The sequence below is a fragment of the Triticum urartu genome, unplaced genomic scaffold, assembly GCF_056163025.1.
Source record: "Triticum urartu cultivar PI428250 unplaced genomic scaffold, HENAU_Tu73 scaffold2, whole genome shotgun sequence".
Taxonomy (NCBI): Eukaryota; Viridiplantae; Streptophyta; class Magnoliopsida; order Poales; family Poaceae; genus Triticum; species Triticum urartu.
Genome location: NW_028260368.1, coordinates 11,535,664 through 11,543,097, shown reverse-complemented (window position 1 = coordinate 11,543,097; position 7,434 = coordinate 11,535,664). Strand labels below are relative to the sequence as shown.

At 34.2% G+C, this 7,434-nt stretch overlaps 2 non-coding genes across 2 annotated transcripts; both read left to right on the top strand.

The window, feature by feature from the left end:
* Positions 1–2,283: 2,283 nt before the first annotated feature.
* TRNAP-UGG (transfer RNA proline (anticodon UGG)) lies at positions 2,284–2,357 on the top strand. Its single transcript has one exon. It is a non-coding gene; the product is annotated as a tRNA-Pro (tRNA).
* A 139-nt stretch (positions 2,358–2,496) lies between these two features.
* On the top strand, positions 2,497–2,570 carry TRNAW-CCA (transfer RNA tryptophan (anticodon CCA)). Its single transcript has one exon. It is a non-coding gene; the product is annotated as a tRNA-Trp (tRNA).
* Positions 2,571–7,434: the final 4,864 nt, after the last annotated feature.

Sequence of the window (7,434 nt, the reverse complement as noted above, 5' to 3'; positions counted from 1 at the left end):
CGAGATAGAGGTAGGCAAAAGAGGGATTTTCGTCGTTTGTGGATCACTCGGATAAACGCAGCAACGCGGGTATATAAAGTATTCGATAGTTATAGTAAATTAATACACAACCTGTACAAGAAGAAATTGATTCTTAATCGTAAAATGCTTGCACAAGTAGCTGTATCAAATCCAAATAATCTTTACACGATTTCCAATAAAATAAAGATCATCAATTAAAGGTATAAATAAAGTAATATACTGGAATAATAAAAGATGAATTCCCGGAGAGGGAACTCCGGGAAGATACAATAAATTAAGATTAAGTGGTAGGAATCAACGAGCTGGATTACTTTCTTTATAATATATATAGGTCTGGCCCTTTCGAATTCGAATAAAACATCAACAATCGGAACTTAAGTTCCGGTTGTTGTTTCTTAAATTTTGGTTGTTGTTTCTTAAGTTTCGATTGGAATTGTACTTTTGCGTTAATTGAGGAATATGTCTATTTTTTCTGGGTCTAGAACCTGTAATTATTGAAATTGACTGGGCTTGAAATTGCTTTTCGTTCTCATAGTTACGAAACGGTAAGAAAGATAAAATACGAGCCTGTTTTATAGCAAGAGTAATTAATCGTTGTTGTTTCAAGGTTAATCTATTTATTCGTCTCGATAATATTTTTCCTTGTTCACTAATAAATCTATTAATTAAACTCATGTTTCTATAATCAATTCGATCTCCCGGGCCAATCCGGGGACGCCTACGAAAAGGTTGTTTAGATTTACGAAAAGGTTGCTTGAATTTACGAAAAGTTTGCTTGGATTTACGAAAGGGTTGCTTGGATTTATTAAAAGTTTGCTTGGATTTACTAAAGGGTTGCTTAGATTTAAGAAAAGGTTGTTTAGATGTATACATGATTTATTCCTTATTTAAAATTTGAAAATTTGAAAATTCACTTCTTTATTTTATTAATTTAGGATCCAGAAGAAGTAGTTTTTCTTTGATCCATATCTTATTTGATTCATATTATAGTATATGAATACCCTCTATACATATGAAATAATATCTACCGGAAATCAGATGAGTTGATTTGTATTTTGTATTCTATACTATGTTTTCTTTATATATTAAATATGAAGTTCTTACTCTTTCTGTTGTTTGGAAAGATCAAACACACGATGTTCCTATTTCTTTATTTCGTGATGAGTCGTATGCTTGCGACAATAACGACAAAATTTTTTGAATTCTAATTGTCCGGGTGTATTGTGGCGATTCTTTTGAGTACTATATCTAGAAATCCCCGTCGATTCCTCATTGGCACCTTTTCGAACACAACTGATGCATTCCAAAATAACTCTGATTCTAACATCTTTTCCCTTGGCCATGAACCTCCTTTTCTTTTTGGATTGACTTAACTTAATTCTTCTACTTATTCTTTTATTCTTCTATTTTGAATCCGAAGAAGAAGAATAAAATTCATTAGAATAATTTTTTTTTATTCTTTAATTAAGTAATAAAAAATAGAGAAATAATTAAAGAATACAATCCTTGTCGAATTAGCAAAGATTTTGGTTCGAAATCCTTTCATTTAATTAGCCAGCCCCGCCTTTTCTATGCTCTGATTTCTGAGGCCTTATTTAGCTTGGGTACCCCTTTAAATTGAATTTCTATTTTCAAAAATGGGGTTTACCAAATTTTTAATGACTCTGAGGTTCAACCCAATCCATCTTTTCTTTCTTTTTCCTTCCGATACTAAAAAAAGATTGAAAAGGATCAAATTTTGTCATATCACGAAGAAATCTATCCCTCCCATAGCAATAACTAGAATTAAAAAAAAGGGAATGACAAAGCATCTGGGAATAAACGATTAATTTCTATCAATAAACCTGCTAAAGCACCAAACCATAGAGTACTTAGCACGGGTGCTACAGAGAGATATGTTTTTATATCCCGCATTGAAAATCCTCCTTCCTTGTTGGAATACATATATGATCATAAACTCTTGCCCAAGATTGTTATGCTATATATAAAATGAACCATATCGACGAAATTTTCCTATCCCTAAAAAAGAAAAAGATGACCCCTTCTTCCTATATATTACCAAGGAAAAGTAATCCTTCTTTTATAGGCGAAATTATATTGGATTTTATATGTATATAATTCCTTAATTATATGAGACCAAAAAGAAGAAATGACACGAGGGTTCTATATATAGATAGAGAAAGAAAGAAGAAGAAAATTATGATGTGGAAAAGAAGACAGGAATTGTGTACAATGGCATTGTACAACAATTTAATTTGGAAAAGGGATGTAGCGCAGCTTGGTAGCGCGTTTGTTTTGGGTACAAAATGTCACAGGTTCAAATCCTGTCATCCCTACCTATTACTTCTTTCTTCTTTATAGGCAGTAGCGACGAGATCAATTAAAGTAAAGTGGGTATAACTTGAATTTGTGGAGACTATACGTACGTGAGATACATTAGGAATAGAAAAAGATTTTCTTTTTGAATGAATGAAAGCGCTCTTAGTTCAGTTCGGTAGAACGCGGGTCTCCAAAACCCGATGTCGTAGGTTCAAATCCTACAGAGCGTGATTCCATCTATTTTATGTCGAAGCAGAGTAAAATAACTTAACAAAATTGAATTGTAACTCCAATTTCAATTTGACCTCCTCTCTGGTCTGGAGGAGGTCAATCAAAAAAAAAAAATGACTCAATCAAAGATCCAACTGATCCCCACGCCTGTATTGCAAATACGCAGTCACGAATAATCCCGCTAAAGTAATAGGAATTAGGCCTAAGACGATTCCAAATAGAAAAACTTCAATCATTTCGATTTGTTCGAGGGGATAAAAAAAGAGGTACGATCTATCCCTAAATAGTACTCTAAATTATCCACGAATCTCAATGACCAAGAAAAGAATTCCTAATTAGTCTGGAAAAGAGTCGTAGAATGCCAGGAATCCCAAAGAAAGATTTTTCTTTTCTGAATTATAATTATTCAGTCAATTCAAATAAGGCGTATCTTGTTCAAGCCAATAAATAGAGCTGGGGTTATAGTTAAAGCAGCCAGTAGAAAACCAAAATAACTAGTTAAAGTAAGCATGAAAGAGTTAAATTCCATTTATTTTTTTTTACTACACTACATATGTTGGTAAAGCATTTACCTAAGTTATGGAAAATTCATAATTCATCAGTTATTTTAGATAATACTAAAAAACAAGATAGAGTAAGATACAGAAGTGTAAAAGAAAGTGGATTCATCAGATGATACATGAGTCCCTAATTCCGAATCAAGAGATTTGTTGTGGAATTTGTCAATTGAGTAAAGTAATAATATTAAGAACTAGATCATCTAACCCCATTGAATGAAAAAAAGAAATTCAATTTTCAGGGAAATTTTTGAATAAGAGATAAATAAACAATTGAATTTGAAAAAAAAAACTTCTTTCTATTTTGGATAATTTCTTTTTCAATAGGACCCTCTTTTTGGAGTGAACGATCGAATATTCCCCTATTCCTTCTTATTTTAACTGATTGTATTCCATATGGAATAAGAGGAGAACAAAAGCATTCCACGACCTGCCAAGGGGCTGTTAAAAAAAAAAAAAAAAGAAAGCTCTTCCTTGAATTTACTTTATTTTTATTCCTTTTTCGAACTCCAACCAAAGTAGATTCGAAGACGAGTCACTTCAATTATCCTTTTAAGTTCTATTCTATCTTCTGTCTTTCCCTATTTCATCTCGTAAAGTTCCGCGCTCGCAGTTTGGTCAAGAAAGTTAGACCTAATCCAACAAACAATACAAGGATGAATTACGAATTATGAAAGGATAGATTTCACATATACTTGTCCTTGTATTGTGTCAGTATGAGAATATCCTTCCTAAATTATTTATCCAAACCTATTGATCATTAACTTAGATTTTCCCAAGATTTTGGCTGCTATTCCGAATTACTCTATTATTCCGAAGCCAATGAAAAGTAAGTAGAACCTACAAAAATGGGGTTTTCTATTGATGCCTTGAATAACATATAGCTTACCTATAGACAAAAAAAAAATAAAAAAGTAATTATGTTTCGGAACCAGGCAAAACCAGATTGCTGTGCCATAGGAAGGATAGCTATACTAATTCGGTATACTCAAAATACACCTTTGGTACAAAATTGACAATCTCACAAGGATGAAATATCAGTAATTTTCTATTTACTGGTCGATCCCATCTTTTACGGAATCAATTCCTTTTTTGAATGTACAAAAATTTTGGGAGTTCAGCATGTCTGGAAGCACGGGAGAACGTTCTTTTGCTGATATTATTACCAGTATTCGATACTGGGTTATTCATAGCATTACTATACCTTCCCTATTCATTGCGGGTTGGTTATTTGTCAGTACGGGTTTAGCTTATGACGTGTTTGGAAGTCCTAGGCCAAACGAGTATTTCACGGAAAGCCGACAAGGAATTCCGTTAATAACCGACCGTTTTGATTCTTTAGAACAACTCGATGAATTTAGTAGATCCTTTTAGGAGGCCCTCAATGACCATAGATCGAACCTATCCTATTTTTACAGTGCGATGGCTGGCTATTCACGGACTAGCTGTACCTACTGTTTTTTTCTTGGGATCAATATCAGCAATGCAGTTCATCCAACGATAAAACAAATTCCAACTATAGAACTATGACACAATCAAACCCGAATGAACAAAATGTTGAATTGAATCGTACCAGTCTATACTGGGGTTTATTACTCATTTTTGTACTTGCTGTTTTATTTTCCAATTACTTCTTCAATTGAGAGAAAGAAAGAGACTAATAAGAATTCTCTTATCCCATTTGGAAGGATACCATCCTTATAACTACCCATGACTGTTTTTGTCTCTAGCATGACCAATTGATAAAATGTGGAGGAAAGTAGGGGAAATGGCCGATACTACTGGAAGAATTCCTCTTTGGCTGATAGGTACTGTAGCTGGTATTGCTGTGATTGGTTTAGTAGGTGTTTTCTTTTATGGTTCATATTCTGGATTGGGTTCATCTCTATAGTAATCGGAGGGACCAGATTGTAAACATGAAAAAGTAGGAGCTTAGCGGGTCCTTACCCCCCTTTATCTGATTAGAGCGGAAAGGACCCGCGGAATTTTTATTTTACTCTTATAACGCGAATTGAATCTATTCGATTCACTCTTATGAAGCAACAAGAAAAAGAGATCACTCGAGGATCCAATATCTTATTCCACGAAGGAAGTATCCTGAAAATCCTTGATTTAGTTTCGAGTAATAAACTAATAAAACCTTAATCAAAACTATTCAACTAGCCTAAAAATAAAAAAACCTTCAATGGAAGAGTTTACTTTTTTTTTGCAAAATTTCTGTAAATTTGAAGTTGAACTTAATTAAACAAGCCAAGCAATTTGCTCACAATCACAAGAAATTTTTCCCCCGCCATATTTTCTTCCCCTCTGTTTGTCCACTACCTCGGCTAAACCTAAGCAAAAGAAAAAGAGGTCCAAGAGACAGACCCGAATAAAGAAGAAATAGTAATCTTTGACGAATTAGGAAGAAAAAGGATTCTTATTTTGATACAAGAAGAATCGGCACAAGAAAAAGGCTTTTTCTTGTGCCGAATAGACGATTAAGAAGACCTGCAATCCCTCCGAAAAAGAAGAAATTTTAATTTGATTGTTCTCGCCTTTGCCTTGGATTCTCTTCTTTTGCATGGGATATAAATAAGGAATTCCAGACATCTCATAAACAAAAAGCAGTCTAAACAAAAAAAGGATTTCCAAAATAGATCATAGATAATTCTAGCAATTGCCAATAAATCGAGGCTTTTTACCAACTTGATGGTAAGAAATCCCGGGACCTAGAAATTCATTTCGTACAATTGAACCTTTTCAAACTGTTTCTTTTTGAGAACCAAAAAAACTTGTGCCAAAATAACGGATGCGAAGAAGAACAAAAGGCCTTGGACACGTAATGGATCCTGAAGCACGATTTCTGCGTCCCCCTGACCAAAACCTCCCACATTAGGATTGCTTGTTAATGGTTGATCAAGCTTGATGGATTCCCCCTCTGAAACAAGAAGTTCTGGTCGGGAGGTATAATATCAATCACTTGGCGTCCATCTGATGCATCAACTATGGATATTTCATACCCCCCCTTTTCTTTACGTAGTATTTTTCTTACTATACCTGTTGACGTAGCATTATAGACTGTATTGTTACTCTTGCTACCATCAGGATAGATCTGTCCTCTTCCTCGGTTTCCCCCTACATATATGGGATATTTTAAGAAATGAGCATCTTTCTTCGTAGCAGGATCAGGGGAAAGAATGGGAAAGACAATTTCACTATATTTCTTACCGGGAACAGGGCCTATCACAAGAATGTTTTTTTTATCGGGACGATAACTCTGAAAAGCAAGATTTCCTATCTTTTCTTTTAACTCAGGGGAAATACGATCGGGCGGCGCTAATTCGAATCCCTCGGGCAAAATAAGAACAGCACCTACATTCAACCCTCCCTTTTTTCCATTAGCAAGAACTTGTTTCAATTGCATATCATAAGGAATTCGAAGAACTGCTTCAAATACAGTATCGGGAAGCACAGCTTGGGGAACTTCAATATCGACGGGCTTGCTAGCTAAATGGCAATTGGCACATACAATTCGTCCAGTTGCTTCTCGTGGGTTTTCATAACCCTGCTGCGCAAAAATGGGATATGCATTTGAAATAGATGTCCGAGTTATTACGTATATCATGATCGATACAGAAATCGATCGAGTTATCTGTTCCTTTACCCAAGAAAAAGTATTTCTATTTTCCATGTCCAATCGCAGATCCCAGAATTTCTACAATAAATTAGATAGGTAGCTAAGCTAATCTAGTTCCCTATACACGAATCTGTTGTCATTCTACTGCAACAGTTGTACTGCAATGATGAATACCTTAAAGTAGGTATAAATAGAAAGAATTTTGCTAAAATGGAAAAGGGCTTTCTTTCTAAAAAAAGATGCTTGCTAATTTGATTAATATTAATATCGGGAGATCAAATGAATTTATGCTTCACTAATTGAATGATAAATGACTACAAGCGAAGGAGATAGACGATTTAAACAAAAAAAGACCCAAAATTTCAAACATGTATCTAGAATTACTGGAAAACTACAAACAAAAATAGTGAAAATAAGCTCGTTAGGAGCCCATCCAAAATCGTTGTAGACCCAACGAATTACTAGTTCCCAACCACGGGTGGAGTGAAATCCAACAAAAAAATCAGTAACTAAAAGAATAAAAAAAGCTTTTATTGAGTCATTTAAATTATAGAAGAATTCCTGAACCCAAGAATTCAAAATGACAAGTTCCTCTTTACCCAGAAAAAAAGAACCACTTAGAATAGCCAAACAGATTATATTTGTCGAGAAATGCAAAATGGTATGGAGATGATCCTCATTATTTAT